This window comes from Apodemus sylvaticus, chromosome 21 (genome assembly GCF_947179515.1).
Source record: "Apodemus sylvaticus chromosome 21, mApoSyl1.1, whole genome shotgun sequence".
NCBI lineage: Eukaryota > Metazoa > Chordata > Mammalia > Rodentia > Muridae > Apodemus > Apodemus sylvaticus.
The window spans coordinates 49,201,801-49,222,463 of record NC_067492.1 but is presented as its reverse complement, the minus strand read 5'-3'; the positions used below and the strand labels follow the sequence as shown (position 1 = coordinate 49,222,463).

General features: G+C 38.1%; 1 protein-coding gene across 10 annotated transcripts in view; it reads left to right on the top strand.

Annotated features, from left to right (window-relative positions):
• Inpp4b (inositol polyphosphate-4-phosphatase type II B) overlaps positions 1 to 20,663 on the top strand; it is a 762,101-nt gene that overhangs the window by 222,456 nt on the left and 518,982 nt on the right. For 2 of the 10 annotated variants that reach the window (XM_052167332.1, XM_052167327.1), the window contains exon 3: positions 5,607 to 5,724. The exons of the other annotated variants lie outside the window; for them this stretch is intronic. The gene's annotated coding sequence lies outside the window, so the exon portion shown is untranslated. The remainder of the gene's footprint in view (positions 1 to 5,606; positions 5,725 to 20,663) is intronic. 10 annotated transcript variants of the gene reach the window in all.

Here is a 20,663-nt window from a genome sequence, read left to right as displayed (position 1 = left end):
TTTCACTCAGCATAGGAAAAATACAAAAAAGGAATACATAGGAAAAAGACATAAAATATGTGCCAAATTGCCCATTTTTTTTTATTCTTGTTAATGTAGGTTGGGTCAAGGCAAACACTTCACTCACTGAGCTATCTCCATAGACCTGGAACTTACTTCTTAATGAATGTAAAAGTGCACAAAGCAGTACTGTTAACCATAGTTGTTCTGCTGTACAGAAAAATCTAGAGAACTTATGTTTTTATGTAACTGAACTTTTTATTTCACTGGATGCAATTTACCATTACCCCAATTTTCCTGTCCCCTTTCCCATTATACTTTTGGACTCTGTATTTAACCTTTATTATAACTTCATCTAATTGGTATCAGTTATAGTGATCTTCCTGCTATTAGATTTTTTTACAGTGTCCCCAAGGGAGAATCATGTCATTAATTATGAAAGGACTATATTCTTTTAAAGCTTGAATAATATTCAGTTGCGTTGTGTACCTCGTTTGCTTTGTCATATATCTGTCATAGAAATTGAAGCTGTAATCATATCAAGGTTGTTGTCAGCAATGTTGGAATGAATGTGGGCATTCAGATAGCTCTTGGAGATCCTGGTTTGAAGTCTTTTGAGTAGACATGGAATTATGTGGTTTTTCCATTCTGTATTATATGCAGACCACTCCACCCACAAATCAATACCTTCTTCCACTGTGGGTATGCTCTCTCCTTTCCCACCACAGTACACTGGGGTTTCAATTTCTTCAACACTAACATGTGCTTTAGTTTCTTCTTTTAATTTTTAACAATGACCATCTTAACAAGATCTTTGTATTTTTCCTATGCTGAGTAAAACTGAGCATATTTTTGTACACTGTGATTTACTTGTATATCATTTGTAGTGGGGAAAAGTCCATCCAATTCTTTTGACAATTGTTTAAGATCTGGTGTTTATACCCAGCCCTGTTTTCTCTTTGCATTTTGGATCTGAGGTAGACCTTGGGGGAGTCTATCTCCCATTCCACTGCTTGCCCTCTTGTTTAGTTTTTGTTTCCCTTAAGGGTGCAGTGTAGAAGGATTTTAATCCAGCAAGATCTACTCTAGCTGGAATTCAGACATGCCCTTAGCATAATCCCAAGCAATGAAGATAAAGTTAGCTGTAGAAAGAAGCAACCATGGTTGAATGTGGTATCCAATGGAGAGGCAGAAAATGATAAATCAGAGAAAGATTTGACAGACTAGGATATGCCCAACTCTCACAAGAACAGAGAGAAAGGAGAGGCTACTTAAGAAAGAGCGGTGCAGAGGGAAAAAAGGAGAGAGGGCAGATTTACTAAGACAGTAGTATAGAGAAAGGTTGCAGAGAGAAAACAAGCTAGGCACAGATGAAGACAGAATGAATCAGAGAATGAGAAGTAACCAGAAGATTAGAACATATTTTCAAAGTTAGTATGAGGCCAAAGTAGAAGAGTTCAGTCAGAAGCTGAAAGAAGCCAGTTTGAATCAGTCAGCCTGGGAAGGAGATTGTAGCCAGAACAGCAGAGTTGACCAGCCAGCCAAAGTTCAGAAGGAACAAAAAGGGTGAGATTACTCTGCAGTAAGGCACAGAGGCTGAAAACATTCTAGGCCTAGAATAGATTGTGAGGAGCCTAGAAGCTTCCAGGAGTCCCCAGGTTAGCAGATGGAGGCAGTAAGCCTCCTCAACGACAATTACAGCAGCTAAATAAAAGTTATTTTTACAGTGCAGCAGTTCAATATATTACTACTAATTGGCAGTATTATTTGTCTTGATTTTGTCATCACCAAGAAACACTGATTAAGGTCAGTGTCATGAAAGCTCTTCCTTAGTCTTCAGGATTTTTTTTTTTTATTTTTAGGTTTTATTTGTAAAATATTTAATTCATTTTGAGTTGAATTTTGTGTACAACACAAGAATGGGCTCCAACCTCATTCTTCAGTGTAGATGTGCCTCGTTTCCCAAGCTATTTACTGAAAAGCTTACACTCCCCACTCTGTAGTGTTGATACTCTGTCAAGGATCATTTGATCATTTATGTGTGTGTTGATCTAACTTCATTTTGTTCCATATCTGGCATATCTTGGTCTTTAGAGCAGCACCATGCTGTTCTAATTGCAATAGTATTATCATATATTTTAAAGTCAGGAAGTACAATACCTTAAGCTTTTGTGTTCTTAAGATTGTCAAGACAATTTGAATCTTTTGTGTATGCATATTATTTTTAGATGCTCTTTTTGAGTTTCTATAGAAAATGTCACTTGAATTCTGATAGGTATTGGATTGAATCTGTCAGACCATCTTGAGTGTATGAGCATTTTAACAATATTAATTTTTAAAATATTCAATGTTCAATGTACCCATTTGAAATACTATTTCATCACATAGAGTACATGAAATTATATTTCCTTTAATTCCCTTTCGAAAGCATGATTTGATTTACCATTCATCACTATATGACAGGTGCCACATTGCTTCTTCTTTCATGTTGACAATTTTTAAAAATTAATTAAATTTGTACTTAATTTCATACATGTACATAATGCATGCTGACAACTATCCATCGTCATCTTGTTCCATGTCCCTATAACTCCTGTCCATCAACTCCTCACAAATCTCTTGGATTTATATATATCCGTTTGCTTTGTGATCGACTGAGGGGGGTATCCAGTATCATCAGTTTGACCTTTGGTTTGGAGCTATCTGTTGCAACCTGTTCAACCTCTCCCAGAATCTGAAGGGCCAACAATTCAGCAATAAAGGATGTGTTCCCTGGAGCCCTATCACATTCCACAACTGGTTGTTGATAGACCAAGCCATGTGCAGGCCTAGTATAGCTGACTACAGTTAAGTTAATGACTGCAATGCTTGTGTTGAGTCTAGAGGGTGGCATTTATTAGCCTTTTTCCTTCTTTCACTTTCAGGTATTTCTCATATTATTTTTGAAATGTTACAGTTTGGTTAACATGTTATTATAATTTGGAATTGTTTATTTCAAAAGAAAAATATAAAATATGAGAAATGATACAGGACCCAGGAAACGCCAACTCCCATGCTATTTCCTTCCCCCATATTGTTTAGAAATTCCATTAATGTGATTCCCATGGCCTAGCAAGATGAAGAAAAGTGAGCCCTCTGTTCAGGGTGCTCTGTAAGACTTGCACTGCAGTTGCCTAATGCATCAGATGATTTCATCCAGGCCATTTTCCCTTCTGTGCTGGTTCTTCTGAATTCCAGGAGACATTGTACTTCTGGAAGAGTACCATCTTTCCATTTATTGTTTCACAGAAAAAACTTTATAAAATTAGTGTCAAAGCCATCTCTAATTGTTCTTTAGCCTCATTTCACCTGAGATCCATTTAGCTACCAGTCCAAGTGTAGCTATCTGACCTCTGCTATGTCTTGATGTTGTTCTCTTCCTTCTGCTGGGAGGGAAGGTTATTCTGGGCAGCACACAGTAGTCTCTGCCATGAACATTGTTTTCTTATTTGCTGTAACAAAGGCAGTACAACTTGCAAGAAGATGGATCACATCAAGTATAAGTACATGGGTTAGAGTGAAGGATGCCTCAACATTTATATCTCCACATCCCAGGACTGAGTACAATCTCTCCCTTTTAGTGCCTAGTTTTTCAATAGAAACAACAGCTCTACTCATAAAACCTCCTGGCAGACTAGCAGCACATGAATTCAAGGAAAGGTACTGTATGAGGAAGAGAGATGGTAAGTCAGGAGAGTAAGCTTCAGCATAAGCAGGCTTCGGTCCAATCAGAGGCTTATTTTGATATTCATTTGTCCTCCCCTTTCTGTAATCGCTGCAGCTGATTTTGAATGTGAGTTTTCATTTACAAAGAACTTTAACACTGTGCAGTATAAATCCGGCTCTTATTTATTAAGAAATATTGATATTTGTGTATGTGGCTTGAAAGACTCCAGTTTCTAAACAACTTACTGCTCATGACCTATGAGTATTTACAGTTTAATCGGGGTATGGATTTGGGTACTGTAAGTCATGAGACTGATGCTTGGAGCTGAGCAGCTAGCCTGCAATGGAACCTAGCTGCTGCCAACCATACAATTGTAATGATTTTGGTAGACCACACTTTTTAGTATATAGGATAGATGATAACATTTTATCATATTTTCTTTGTTATGGGAGGATATAGTCTGAAAACATGAGACTCTGGATACAAATTATATTTGTGAAAAATTAAGAAATCTTGTGAACATTTATATACACACATATATTTATACATATTTATATACATGTATACAAACACATATATATATGTGTACATATACATATACATGCACAAAAAATACATGAATATATGGAAAGATATTATACATGGAAAGCTAAAATTAATCATATATATACATATATGCACATATATACAAGTGTGTGTGAATATATATGATGAATTTTAGCTTCCCAAATGACTGCAGTCAGAACTCCTCAAACTCTTGGGCCTATTGTCAGGCCATATGTATGATAGCCAGTCATAAAACTGACTCAAAATAAAGATGATTGTTATTGTAGAATATAACAAACCTTTGCCATTATAATGCCCATTTCATTTTATTATCTATAATACAACTTTCATATGGGAAATAAGAGCCTTTGCTTATTATCAGATGTATGTTAGTTTGCATATAATAACATGCACTAGTAACAAATATGTTTAAATTAAGTTCAGGTTTAGTTATTTGTTATAGAAAATAAATACAATAATCTTAAACTACATACAACTTTATTTCTATTTCTTATAAAATCTGGAGATTGACAGTGAAAAGCTATTGGGTAGTTCTGTTATGTCATCAGGGAAAAACTTACTTGTACTGAACTTTCATTCAACACTGAAATTTTATTTCATCACCTAATTAAGTGACTGGATCTTCAGCCATTGTCTTTATGTTCTCAATAGACAGAAGGAAACTTAGAGAGAGAAAGGCCACAGATTTGGTTCAGAAAGTTCTCCAGGTGCCTCTCATGCTATTTCTGGCTCTATCACAGGGGTTGGAACTTCAGTGTAAGGAAGTCCAAGATATAAATTTTATTCTAGATGACATCACATATAGAGCTAAATGTCTCTCTCTCTCTCTCTCTCTCTCTCTCTCTCTCTCTCTCTCTCTCTCTCTCTCTCTCTCTCCCTCCCTCTCTCTGCCTGTCTGTCTCTGTCTTCCTCCCTCTCTCCCTCCCTCCCTTCCTCCCTCCCTCCCTCTCTCTCTCCCTCTCTGTCTCTTTCTCTCTCTGTCTCTGTCTCTCTGTCTGTGTATTTCATTTGATGCTCAAAAGCTAGTATGAGAATTTTCTTCACTTGCCTAGTGATGTCAGCATCTGATAGGAGAGGAATTTAAAGAAATTGTCACTATATTCCCAACATTGTATTTATCTCTTGTGGCTCCCTGAGAATGTTGAAGAACTAGTTGACATGCAGACATGTTTATAGGTAGAGTGTTTGATGAGGTGAGGATCATGAATCTGCTTTCTTCAATGCATTAAAGCGTTCATAAGATGCTAGGCTAATGGATCTGATAGGAAATTAGACATAAGTGGGGCATCTATTTGAAGGGAAAATTTATCCCACCTTCATTTCTGTCTTTTAGCTTCTTATCTTTCATGTTGGGCAGCCTCCTCTACGTTTCATCCACTGCTGTCACAATACTCAGACCCCAGCAACTCATCAATCAATTCAGACTGAGCAAATCAAAACTGTAGTCCAAAGTAAGCCTCCCTCCATTCCATTCTTTCTCTTTGAGATTTTAACATAGTGATATACAGCTGATTAGCACATTATCCTTTGTGTTCTAGCTAACCATGGAATCTTAACAGGTAGGTTGAATATGTTAGAATGGAGCTGCCAAATGTGATAGCAGCCAGGTACATATGACTATGCCATCTTCTAGTAACTAAAATAAAAATTACCATTTTGTAGTCTCACCTGTCACATCATGAATGCAAAATTCCCAGATATAGGCAGTGCTTATTCTATCTGCCCTTGAAAGGACACATTTCCAACATCCTAGCAGGACTTCAGTCAGTGCCATAGACAGAGATGGTTGCATTATATCTGCCCTTGCAAGGACTCATTTCCACCATCTTAGCGGGACTTCACCCAATGCCCTAGTTGGAGCCTGTTACATTCAGAGCTCTTAGTGCTTTATAATTCCATTCTTGCTTCAGCTGGTGCTTGGGGTCGTGGTGTGAAGTGAGCAAGCAAACCAGCAGCATCAAAGTGTTTGGGAAACAGTTGACTCTTCAAGAAACATTTTTCCTATTCAAGAGGAAATGAGTATGTGTGAAATTAGAATAATAAGTGCAACTAAGCAGATTAGTGGCTTTTAGGAAGTCATCAGCACCGTGGATATTTATAGATCATCCTCCACATGAGGGTTTTTTTTTGTGAATAGACATTTTGGATCATAATTTTATGAGCAAAAATAAAAAGACTTTTGGGGACAATGTTTCAGTTAAGTTAATATAATATCCAATAATATGAGGTTGAGCACAATATTCTCTCTTGGAAAAGGGAAAGAGAAAGATCCGGAGAGGAAGAGAAGCAAAGTCTGGGCTCTTCTTTAGAGTGACACATATCCTCAGCTTGTACTGTCATACGGAAAGCCTTTGTTCTGACTGAGCAGAAACGTTCAGATTAACTTAGCTGATGACAGCCTGCACCATTGCCTTATGCCAGACTTGGCTAATGAATTAAATCAGCATCTCGACAACTGGTAAGGCAGACCCAGCAAGCTCTGACCTTCCACACGTTGCCGTGAGGCCTCGATGTTAATCACATTAAGCTACTACTAGAAAATCATTAGGAGTTTTGAGGAAAATCTAGGTCAAGAGTCAAACCACAGAACAGCCAGAAAGAATGTTGTAGGTAAATATTTTTCAAATGAGATGAAATTTCAATCTAGAGTCATAATGGAAAAACAGTCATCAAGAAAAATTGGACCTTCCCCTGAAACCTGAGTAATGTTTTGAGAGAGACAACAGGAAGATGGGCTCTAGTGTGTGACTGGAATATATACGCAACTCATCAGCACTGAGAGCAAATACTGGGGAAGGTGACTGGGATGGGAACTCCCTGTGTCTGTCATGTCAGCTGTGTGACAACAGCTCTGGCTGGACAGTGGGTCAGGACAGGGAGGATCTTGGGGGAAAGGCCTCCTGCATTTTTCAGTGTCAGATTCTCTGGAATATTTTTTTCTTATGAAGCAATATATTACCTATAAACATTTGTACAGAATGAGAATCTGTCTAGGTATAAAATAGAAGATAGTATAAAAAGGAAGCCTGCAGATAGAAACCTGCACTACTAACATCAAATTTCATTTGTACACCTGCACCTAGAAGAGCAACTCAATGATTTTTCTGGTTTGATTTTAAAAGAAACTGACAAACCAGAATTCAATGCACATTTTGTAGCTGTGAAGAAGTCTCCAGCAGACATGGGTGTTGTCATACTGCATGACAGCCAGATTGGGACACTTCATGATCCCTGAAGCTCTTGACATACCCAACAGTCAGTAAATGTTTTTGTGTTAACTAATTCCCTAATGGTAAAACAACAAAGATTGAATGTAACAGTCTTTATATTTGCACATATTCAGTTTTACAGTTAGTTTTATGCCTCATTAAAATATTAGTTTTTCATAAACAAATTAAATATTGTTTGTTTACAGTATCCAACAAAAAAAAAACATGATCAAATGGATTGTGGAATATCTGCCTAATGGCCAATAGACAGGATTAAATTTTGCCTCTTGTACATTTTGTTTGTTTTAGTTAAGAATTACAGAGAAGTACTTATGCAGAACACTGCACAAATGGATCAGAATATAGGATATCTCCCATATCCCTCAGATATGAGATTGAAATCAGTAGTGCAGAATACAAGGTACTCATAATCATGTATATGCAATATTATATAGATAGCTGTTATTTTGATTATATTCTACCCTCTTAATTATCCTGTAGTGAGTACACACTCTCCTATAATGAGAAAAATAGCAATGCTAGGACTACAAACTTGTAATCATTCCTTTCTCTTTATGTTTATGAATTTGCCTCTGATTTCCAAGTTCCTAAAAGATTTATAAAATGTTCAACAGATAGTCAAATCTGACACTTTCAAAACGACTCATTTTATAATTTGATCTGAATCCAGAGTTATCTGATTTTGCTTTTCATTTTCTAATAAACAGAAATACTGCCAGTGGCTTCCTCCTGGAATTTTAGCACTTTCAAGGCCAGAATATTACATGAGAAATGATTGAAAAAATTCCTCCAGGCAAACATTCTTAAGATCTAAAATGTTTGAAAATATGTATTTGAACAGCTGTGTTTTAATCTGATATTTTAAAATTGCTTAGTGTTTCTTCATGCAGGTCTTATTTCCACATTAAATTCACTGTGGAGTTAGGGGCATTTGGTTTTCAGACTGTAAATTCCTGTTTGCGGAGAGAGTTTGCTCCCAGCATGGTGGGAGTTTAGTGCTGCTGCGGGTCTCAGTCCTCAGAGTCTCAGAAAAAGGCATGGCGGCCTTAGACATTGTGAACAAAATTGCTAATGAGTTACCAGAGATTCTTAAGTGACACTTATCACTGTATTCATTAACTTTCTCCAAATGGAAAGATGCTCACAGATACAGGGATTTATATGGAAGCAAGCCGGGCTTTGAAACCTGCAGACAACCACCTTCCAATTTAATCCTTTCACAGAGGGAGGTTATCTAGTTAAAATACAGAGGACTCTGAGTCATTCCAGGGGAAAAATCACCTGGCCTGGTTCATCTATGCTGCCATGTTTATCTAAACTATTTCCTCTGATTTTACCTGAAAGGCATAATGTTCAGGAACTCTTTAACCCTGACAGCCAACAAATATCAATGGTGGTACCCAAAGGTATGATGTCCTGTTACTGCATTGTTCTTCCAGAGCACAGTGATAGAATGCACATGACATGAATCTGAATAAAGTCCTTTAAAGAAACAGGAACCTCTCAATTTAAAGTACATTAAAAAAAAATAAGCCGGAAATCCTGTAGGTTTTGCTGTCAATCACATCTCAAAGTAGAGTGCTGGGCCGTCATCTCTCTTCCTACTGGGTGAAGCCCAAGCTCTCACTTCCCACACTGTCATGCACTTTGGTGTTGTGAACACCGAGTGACAGCCTGTGAGCTTCCAGCCCACTATTCTGATCATCCATCGTGGTAACAGTTTTACTGACTGAACTGTAACTCTGTGATCTGGACAAAAGCGAGAAAGATGCTCCTTATTTGACAAGTCAGATGTCACTTTAGAGATCAGAATACAAGGTGGCCTTTTGGTTTGTTCACCTGTGGGTCAGGGTGAGCTGCCTGTTTGGAGAGATCAAACACAGGTCATTTGTTGGGAGCTATGGTGGTTTTTAAACCAGCGTGGCTTACAAAGCTTGCATTCTAAATAAATACCAAATGGCTTCTATTGCGGATATTGACCTGCCAGGAAAGGTACAGACAAGAAAGTGGATTGGTTTTAAGCATTTATTTCAGTTACTCTTTGTCGAATTAAAACAAAACAAACCCAAAACATATTAATCTAGCTTTTGCATTTAGAAAGAGGAGGGAGCTTCTCCATGGTTTGATAGCCGGTCCCCAGCTATTATACAGTATTTTGTTCCCCCATATTATGGGAAGACGCATGACCTCCTCACATCCAGGAGAACAGAAATCACGCAAATAGCAGAATCACATGGCAGGTAAACAAGGAAGTTAAGGATGTTTTTACTAAGAACATTAACTTTCCGTTCACCTCAATAGGTTAAACATTGAGACACAAAAGTGGAAGGATGACGACTGGGAAAAAGGTTTTGGTGGGAACGATGGGTAGATGAGATGGATGGAATGGGGATGAAGATGCATCAGACTCAGTAGGATTGAAATTGTAGAGGATGAGTTTTAAAAAAAAAACACAAGAGAAGGAAGACTTATAATATAGAGAGTGATTCTAAGTGACCAGAATGCCAAGACTGCTGAGGGGAAGTGTGGAGGCAAGGAGCCACCAGATGACGGAGTCTGCTTGTCCATCACTAAGTTTACCCTGTGATATCTGCGATGACTCCAACCTCAGTCAGTGCATCTGTTTACATCTGCTGGCCAGGAGTCACAGTAACGACTCATTTGAACATCAAACTTTAGTTAATGAATTTTGTTGAAGTAATTCAGCTCTATCCATCTATATTTATTCCACCATCATGAAAGCAAAAAGCACCACTTTGTCTAGTCTATCATTTTGACTAGCTTGACTTCTTCCTATCCCATCAAGAAGCTAGGGAGAACAGCATCCACAGAAGAGACGAGAAAATGTCCATCATGCATGACACATTGGTCATTGACACATTAGTTTGCAGCTGGGCAGGCTGCTGGTGTGAAGATGTCTATTGGGCAGGACTTGAGGGGTACTACCTAACAGGTTCTTCCATAGCAGAGAGAGGCACAGTTAGAGATTCAACAGGGAGGGTCAGCAATGACTACACAATCCACCTCACACTACAAAAGGTAGGAACTGGCTGGCAGCCTTCGAAGCAATTCCGTTACTTATTGAAGAAAATACACCTGTATATGCATTTTTTCTCAAGGAAAACAACAATAAAAACAACAACAACTAAAAACTGTTATAATCACAAAACCTGTGGTTTCTTACAGATAACAATCAGAGGAAAAGCCCTGTTCTATTCTGTAGTAGTCCTTTGGTACCCTCCACAGTTATCTCTATGACTATGTGACCTAGGCCATTAGTCAATGGATGCAACCAATAAAGTGACCGTACTCTCAACTCTGTCATAAGACATATGATTCTTGGGGAAATTGCATGTTCTGTGAATGACAATAAAAGTAGTATCCATCTTACAGGATTTTTTTGTGAGAAGCAAATGATTCACTAGAAATAAAGTTCTTACTGTTCTCAACAGAAACATAAATATTTATAGAGCTTGTATACCTCCTAGCTTTTATGACTCTTGATAGTGTGGGCTAGATATTTTGTAAAAATGTGTTTCTATTGTGTTTTATCTAGGGCATTCTTATGCTTTCTCTTGGCTCATGTATTTCTTTAAGAATATTTCCTGTGTTTCTGGCATTATATGTTCTGAGCCAGAAAATTGTCCATGTCCCCAAAGAACCCTGTTCCTTGTCTTGAAGAAGAGTGTTGAAAAACAGAACTTGACATTTAGTGGGCTTTGTTGATACTTACGTGTCAGTGGAGATGGACCCTGTCTATAGATATAGCAAGGAAATGCACAGTTTTATATGAATCTGTGTGTATTCATATTTGTAAATATTTTCACATGTGATTCTCATCTATTATTTATCATGTCAATCATACATGCACACAGACACACACACACACACACACATACACACACACACAATTTATATACTTATCTAGAATCTAGTTAGCTAATGTGATTTCATACTGACAATCTAATTCTGATCCATCATCAGATGTCCATTTTCGCCTGTTGCACTTGGCTAATCTGTAAGTTTTCTTGTCAACAGTGAGGAGCCTGGCTTCCCCCACCAGCTCTACAGTGCTGGCTTCCATGTAGTATCAGAACTGCAAACCTGAGATCCCACGGCGACATTGTCTATCAGCTGGGGCACAGTGCTGATGTTCAGTTTCTATGGGCTTTGGTCCATTTGTTTAACATATGTAAAATGCAATTAGCTTTACTTTTATGTTTTGCATTGATCTTGAGACCCCCGTGGTGTCATAATGGATTTGACAATAAATCCACAGACAAGGTTTGACCTTTGGATTGTGAATTACTATGGACTTGGAGAAAGACATAGTATTGTATGCCCATCACAATGACAGTCTACAAAATAATTTAATTCCTCTAAAAATCTCCCATTCTTCACCTGGTCAGTCTCCCACTTACGTCTCAAGCACTCTGGCTTTGAAAATCTGCACAGTTTATTTTCCCCAATTATACATAATCCTTTCAGACGGGTCTCTTCCAACTGGCAATAGGACTCCTAATTTATCCAATTCTTAAAACCTTCATCTTGCTGAGCAATGTATTATTTTATTATACATAAGTTTATATATTCTCCCATTGAAGCACATTTTAATTTATTCTAGTGTGGCTGATTATTCACCGCACAATGATGATGTAGACAGTTTCTGGGTAAACACAGGTTTTCACATCAGTTTGGTAAGTGCTTCTGAGCACAGTTGCTAGGCTGTATGATATCTCTAGCAACACAGCATATTATCAAATTAACTTCCGGAGTGGTTGAACTCTCACCATTTAGGAATTAATGGTGTTGACCTGCACCTTTACCTCAATAGTTATTATAATCAGCATCATCATTATTAGATTTAACCATTATGTCATATTTTCAGCTTACTCATCATTTTATATATGATTTTTAAAGCAGTTTGTCTTGTTTAGCAAGGCATAGTTGCAGACACTCTGTTTTTAATTCTGAAGTGTTTTTTATGCTTCATTTTAAAGAAAATTATTTTTATGTTCTTGATAGAAAGCAGAAAACAATATTTTGCAAATATTTTATCCTTTTCTGCAACTTGTCTTTTGAAGCTCTTTACCATTTATTTTGCAGAGAAAGTTTGAAGTCATCAATGTCCAGTTATCACATTTTCTTTCACAGTCATACTATTGTTTAAAACCCATCACCAAGCTCTACGTCACTGGATCTGTCCCCATAGTTTCTTGTTCTTCTGGGGTTTTGATGTCTATGTTCAGGTTTGCATTTAGGCTTGCCATGGGTGTGAGATCTCATCCGGGTTCATTTTGTGGATATGGATATGTGTGTATTGTGTCACCATTGAATTATCTTTCTTTCTTTGCCAAAGATGAGTCAACTGTGCTTAAGTGTAAGTCAGCTCTGGGCTCACTTACATTCATCTGTATTGCTAGTCCTTTGTCATTAAATATGATTGACCGCTCTGGGCAGTGGCTGATTTTGATTTGTAATTGTCAATGCAATCATGTCGCAGAACTCCTATGAGATTTAGTTTCTTTGAGAAGTTTCTAGACAGTTGACATCCTGGGAAAGTAATGGAGGAGAAGGGCTGCCAGGGATGTGACCAGTTGTATAAAGTAGGTTGGTAGCCACAGTGGGAAGAAGCAGAAGGAGAAGGAAGCCAGGATACACAGGCTGCTCTGGGCTCTAAGTCTCCACTTCCTGACCCCCACTGGACGAGCAGCCTTCTGTGTCTCACGCATCCCCAACCGTGATGCTTAGCACCACTTGAGCTAACAGGTCATGAACTTCAACCTCTGACACTCTGAGCCAGAGAGTATGTATTTCTTGTTTTAAATATTGAACACAATCTTATACTTAACCATAAACCTAAATGTGAAATGCAAAACTACAAATGTTTCAGCAGAGAACAGGAAAAGCCTAGACTGGTGCTTCTCAGCCTTCCTAATGCTGCCACCCTTCAGTACGTATGCACAGGTTGTGGTTATGCCAACCATAAAATTACTTTCATTTCTGCTCCATAACTGTAATTTTGCTACTGTTATGAATTGTAATGTAAATACCCATGTTTTACAATGGTCTTAGGCGACCCTTTTGAAAGGGAGAGTGATCTACAGGTTGGGAAGCCCTGGTCTAGATCATTGTGAATTTGGTGACAAGTTTTCAAATAGAAATTCTCAGACATTTCTCACAGCAGTTGAGCTGTGACTGTATTCTTGTTTGAGCCTTTTTAAAAGGTTACTGTTTCCTCAGTACCTTTCAAACAGAGAAAATTATTCAGATAGTAAAATTTTATTTTAGGGAGCTTTTAGCTTTCCTCCTATTTTTCAATATTACATTCTGTTCCCAAAAACATTTGGATCAGTTTGCTTCTGTCTCTCACAGATAACTGTGACTTTTATGAAATTTTATTAAGTATGTGGATTAATTTGGAAAAATTAAAATCTTGATGTCCTTTTAATTCATAATCATGACATATCTCTATTTATTTAAATATAACAATTTATTTTACCAAATATTTATAGACTGATGCATGTAGAGCCTGAAAATATTTTGTACACATTTTATTTTTGCTGTTATAACTGGCAGTTGTTTTCTAACTTGAAATTCCAATTATTAATTGCTAGTATGTAGCAAAGCTATTGATCACTGTGTGGGAGCTCATATCCTGCAACCATGGTTCTTCTCAAATTTTGGTTGTCATTTTTGACAATTTTTCATTTTCTACATATGTATAGGTATAGAGTTAGTTTATTATTGCTGTTTAAATGTAAAGTGGTTCTATTTAGAAAATACAAAATTGTCAAAAATATACATACATATATGCATCTCACACACACACACACACACACACACAGAGAGAGAGAGAGAGAGAGAGAGAGAGAGAGAGAGAGAGAGAGAGAGAGAGAGAGAGCTCTATTTTTAAGACAGAAACGTCCAGAATAAAGTTGAGTCTGAGTTGTAAGAGAAGACCTTCTTGTCTTTGTTCATGTCTTAAAATTAATTGTACCCATTTTCCTGTTCTGAATCACAGCATGGCAGTTGAGGGTTATTTGAGGGTAAGTGGGTAAAGCCCTCTGTAGTGAAACTTGTTTGGATCTCATCAAATTGCTGTCTCTGTCTTGGTCATTATATTCACGTCAGTTGATAAGATTTTTTTCTAAGGACTTATGTCCTTAAGACTTGCTATGACAGGTCACATTGATTTTCAGTTGTTGAACCAGTCCTGAATAATGAAATGAATGTCATTTGCCCTTGGGTTATAATTCTGGGACATAGTGGAATATGATTGGCTTCTATTTTGTTGAGGATTTTTACATATCTATCATAGGAGTTATTAAATTATGATTTACCTTTTCAATATTTTAATCTAGCTTTTGTTTTAAAATATTACTTTATTTCAAGATAATATTAATTCTAACACAATAAGGAAACAGTTACTTTGTTACTGTTTTTCTGAAGGAATTGTTAAAGATTTTATTATTTATTCCTTAAATATTTGGTAACAGAAAACAAGATATTGGGATTGAGTGTTTGCTTTTCAGAACATTATTAACTATTTATTAAGTGTCTTTAATACTTATGATTGCTCTAATAGTAAAATTCAATTTCTAAGTGAGTTTCAATTCTCCAGCATAATTTATAGCATCATCATATTCTGACTGAAACCAAACACCACTACTGTATACTTAAAAGCAACTAACAGGAACTGTGAGTTTTGAGGAAACTGGTCATATGAATTACATATGGCAAAAGAAGCGGTGGCTCAGCTTCAGAGAGCGTTTGCTACACAAGCATGAGGACTTGGGTTCAGAGCCCAGCTCCTATGTGTTGTGTAGGCCACCTGTAAGCCCAGGGCTGTTGGAGGCTGAGAAGGCAGGTTTGCTAGACTCGCTGGCTGCCAGCCCAGAAGTTCAGTAAGAGACATTACTGCAAGGGAGAAAGGCAGAGGCAGATACCTGTGTATACCTACACGTGTACACACACATGCACATTCATACGTACACACACAAAAATAAACATGCATATACATGGACATATATATCCATACTCATACATACACACACATATATATTCATATGTATAAACACACATATACACATACATACATACATATGCATACACACAGACTACACATACATACACACACATGCACACACAGATATGCACACATTCACACATATACATACACACATAAATACACACATACACACATATATAAATACACATGCATACAACCATACCCACACATACACACATACACACACACATATATACCCATATACACATACATACATATTCATACACACAGACCACACATACATACACACATACATATACATACATTAACACATATACATATGCACATAAATATACACATACACACATACATACATAAATACACACATACACACATACACACATACACACACATATATACACAGATACACACATACACACATAAATACACATGCATACACATATACACACATACACACACATATATACACACATACACACATATACACACATACACACATTCATATACACACAATACACACACAAGCATACTCATACACAAATAGATGATGTATCACATCATTCATCCTTTTCTTCATTTTCCCTTATTATCAACTACCAGCTGCATAATAACAGACTTTTGTCTTGAAAATGAATGAATGCTTGGTGACAAAAGAGTTCTCTCTTTCAGTTCAAATGTCTACAAATGTATTTGCCATTATTTCTCATGCAATTGCAACCAAAACCTATCTTTGCCAGTAAGTTCAAGGCTTAATCTGTTTCTGGTTCCACTTCTCACTGTATCTTTTATCACATCCCATGTGGCCACTACGTCTCATATTAGTAGCCTTACAGCTGAGCCCTTCTCCACTTGATTTTCAAGCTTTTGTTAATGCTTTTTCTTAACTTAGAATCTCGGAATACCTCTGCTGGCCGATGATTAAGCATTCCTCATGGCTCAGTCTAAACACCACTCGTCAGAATACTTCTTCATCTGCACACACCATCAATCTCATGTTGCCTCTTCCCTGAGCAAAAAGTCCTTCAGTTTATTGTCATACTGCAGCCCTTGACAAACTCTGTGATGTCAACGTCTTTCCACTATAGTATATGTGTTAGTCCCTAGCTCTGACCCTTAATATCAAAAGCACTTATTAATGAAACATGGTATTAAAATGTGACATTTGACCTGTTTTCAGTATTTTTATGCAATAACAGAGATGAGAAAATTCATCACACTGCAAAGGAATTATTAGTCATATTCATAAGGCTTTGTGAGAGCTGAAGGCAGGTTCTGCCTCTCCCTTACCTGTCTCTAGGTTCCATGCTAGATGAGAAGACTCTAGGGAGAGCCGGTCAATATAAGTTCCTGTGAAGGCAGTTGGATAGTCTCCCTGTCCCATGTGCTCTTGATTTCCAATGCAAGCCATGGAAAACAGATGTCAAGGAAAATACTAGATGTTTGGCATAGAACTCTGAAGCGCCTGGGATGGCTTTTTCACACTTCATAACATCTAGCGAGAAGAGGCCTTCTAGAACTCCTTTTGACAGTAAAATTAGAAAAAGGTCCACTTTGGACTCACTCCAGTTCTCAGACAAGAAGAGATGAATTCAGCTATGGCTGCTTTGGCTGGTGGGCTTTGAAAATGTGCCTCCTCCGAGAGTTAATCCATCCCTGGATTAGCTAAATATACAGAAAGAACTTCCATCAGCTGCTATACCAAGATCAATAGGAGGACCTGAAGGTGCTAAGTTCAGGGCACTTTGATGTACTAAGAATTCACAATACTGGGTCTCCTAAGGACACTTCCCTATATGAATAGCTCCACCAAGAGCAATGAATATCCCCCAAGACATTACCAATTTACAGCTGGGAAAGAACCATTGAGAGCTGGTGTGTGTGTGTGTGGGGAGGCGCACATTCACAGATCAGATATAAGTTATTCTTTAATTAAAGGAACCAAGACTGGGTGTTTCTTAGGGACAGTCAACAGAAGGAGGTCCTAAAACATACTGCCAGGGAGCATGAAAACCAGCATACAGAATCACTGGTGTACTTTCTGTCTGCTTGCTACACCACACACACAATGCCATGGACACAGTGCTAAGGGAGATGGGATGAATGAATGAGGATCAAGATGAGGACATAAATAGGAGAAAACAAAACCACACTGGATTATCAACTTTTAAAGTAAATGCCCATAAATCCATATAAGTGTAAATCTGCTATTCGATAAGTGGAAAGCATAGGTGACACACCCACACATGCACACACAAACACACACCAGTTCTAAATCTCAACAGATACTTTGTTCTCTAGCAATAGACTGTTATTTCCACTCCAGAAACATTGTCTGTGCACAGTGACCTCCTAGGAAAAGTGCTTTACAGTCGAGACACCTGATAGAATCTTGTTCACTGTCTTCATTAAGTGACTTCCCTCAGGGCTCAGGGAACCCCACAGAAGAGGAGGCAGAAAGAGTGGAAGAACCAGAGGGAGTGGACGACACCAAAATGTCAAGGCCTTCCAAATCAGCATGAGCAAAGCTCACATGACTGCACAGAGACTGAAGCAGCATGCATGGTGCCTGGATGGGTCTTCCCCGGGTCCTCTGTGTATAGATTATGGCTTCCATGTAGCATTTTTTATGGGATTCTTGACTGTGTGAGCAATGGGTGCCTTCTTTTAGGCTCTTTCCTTCTGTTTGTTTGCCTTGTCCAACTCTGGTGGTATCGTACTATAATTGTATTACATCATTGTATATTTCCTTAGAAGCCTCTTTATTGCCCATTTAGAGACAGAAAGGGAGTAAATCCAGATGGGAGAGGAGATGGGGAGAAACTGGGAGGACAGAGGGAGAGGAAACCATAATCAAGATATATTCTGTGAGAAAAGAATCTATTTTTAATGAAAGGAAAAAAGGCCTCATTTACAAGATCAGGTCAATATGAACAGTGAGAAATCATACTGACCTCATGTGAAGTACAAAGAAAGACCTTGTGGGTTTCCTCTTCCAGTCCCAATCTGATCACAAGAAAAACATCAGGTACTCTACACATAACTGACCTGTCCTGCTTGGTATTGTCAAGGAGATTGCTTAAGGAGATACTGTGCCTTCATGAAAAGACTTCCAGAGAGGACTGAAGAGTCTGGTGCACCCCAGTCAAATCTTATAATAACATGTGAATAATGGTTCCTCAACTCTGACAGGACTGGTTGCATGCTAACTAGGCATGAGACTCAGTTTCTGTGTTTTGGTTTGGGCTCTATTATTTGCTACCTTGCTAATGTGTGTGAGTATCTAAAATCATCCTAAAACAAAATGTCCCCTTAAAAGTTTATTGTTTAAAAGAGTCAAAACCCTCATTTTTAATTTCCATTCAAAGAATCTAGAGGGCTATCAGGACAGCACAGTCACTAAAGTTCTGGCTTCACAAACAGGAAGACTTGAATTTGATCCCAGAAACCACACACACACACATACACACACAAGATTGAAAAAAAAGGGTCAGACACAGCAGTGAGCACTTACAATGCCAACACAGGAGAGGCAGACAGGCTGACCCTCAGTCAGTACAGTCAGTGTACCCAAGCTGCTGAACATGACCAGAGACTGACTAAAACCACAAGGTGAACACTGTCTAAACAGTGACAGTGAAATTGACCTTTGGCCTTCACACACATGTGCACTTGCATGGTTACACATACTCATCCAAACACAGAGGCAGGAAGGAGAAGGGGAGAGGGAGAAGAAAGGGAGTTCCTGCCATTTATTCCTGCCACTACTGCAGTTTCTAGGATGGGACAATGGTGGAGACATTTGAAGTTTTAAAGAAATAAAAGTTTTAAAAATAATTTCATAAATCTATTAAATATGAAGTATAAGAACAGGTAAAAAAGCAAATGGGCAATAGGACTCTTCTGCAATAGTGTTTTGAAGAACAGGTCATCTAAAAAGGCAGAATGGTATTGAGAAACAATAGTATTTCTTGATTCCACTCTACCAGTCTCATTTAATAAGCTGCTTGGATAAAATGATTAATATTTGAGGGGTTGCTGAGTACATCCCCATGTGAACAGCCTTCAATCAATGTAGCTGGATGCCTCAGGAGCTGTTCCCACCCACCCTGCAGTCCTCATCTGAGTCCGTGTCTAGCCATGCCCTTCCTTACTGCACTGTGTCTGGAAGCTACAAACCCTTCACATATGTTGTTTGAAGACAAATGGCTGGGTAGGATCCCAATGAACCTCCTCTCCATGAGCTCTGTGAACTGGGTTGATCACCATGAGAAGGGAAGGAAGACTCAAATAAATCTCCTTTTGGGGAGACCCATGAAGCACTGCTGCAGGGAGAATGTCTCTGAGTCCCTTCCAGGGTTAGGAAGGACACATTTCCTGTTTCCAGAACTGGCCTGGAGCCAGCTTTACCCCAGCCCCTGACAATTAGCAACTTCACAAGCATCTATATGGAAACCTTTTCACAGTCTGTAGAAAGCAGGGCTGGGGCTCCTCATCTCAGCAGGGACTGGTTAATAGGATCGTATGTGGGAGCTGAGAGGAGAGAGAGAGCCAGGAAGATTTCAATTGATAAGTCTCTGTTCTAGACTCTTGAAAAGTAATTGACACGGTCTTTGAGCTGGGTTCATTTCTCATTTAGGCAGGGAATATCTCTAAGTCATTATAATCTTAGCTTCAAAATAAATATGACCTCATGCAGAATAAAAAATCGGCAAGGCTAGCAGTATCAGAGAAACACATATTTTATCTCATGCTCGGGAGTAAGAAGACTGATATTATTCTTATATCCATTTTGATGATAAAATGAGGCTCAGAGAAGTTCAGATGTGCTAAGGTCACACAGCTAATAAACTAGAAAAATGAGACTCAATCTTAGTAATTTGTTTTCTTCATCGTATATGTGAAAACCAATACAAATGGTAATTAATCTCTAGCTAGAAGAATTTGTACATCAGTGAAATGTTCAGTAAGCAAAATGCCTAACTCCTAGTACATTGTGACATGATCCTTCACCCGGTATTAATCAGTTTGGGTTTATAGTGTTCTTTGTGGAGAATTTTTTTTCTCCTCCTGATATTTTTTTCTTAGCAGTCAGTAAATCTGTTGCTAGTATTAGGTGGCAAAGTTGCCA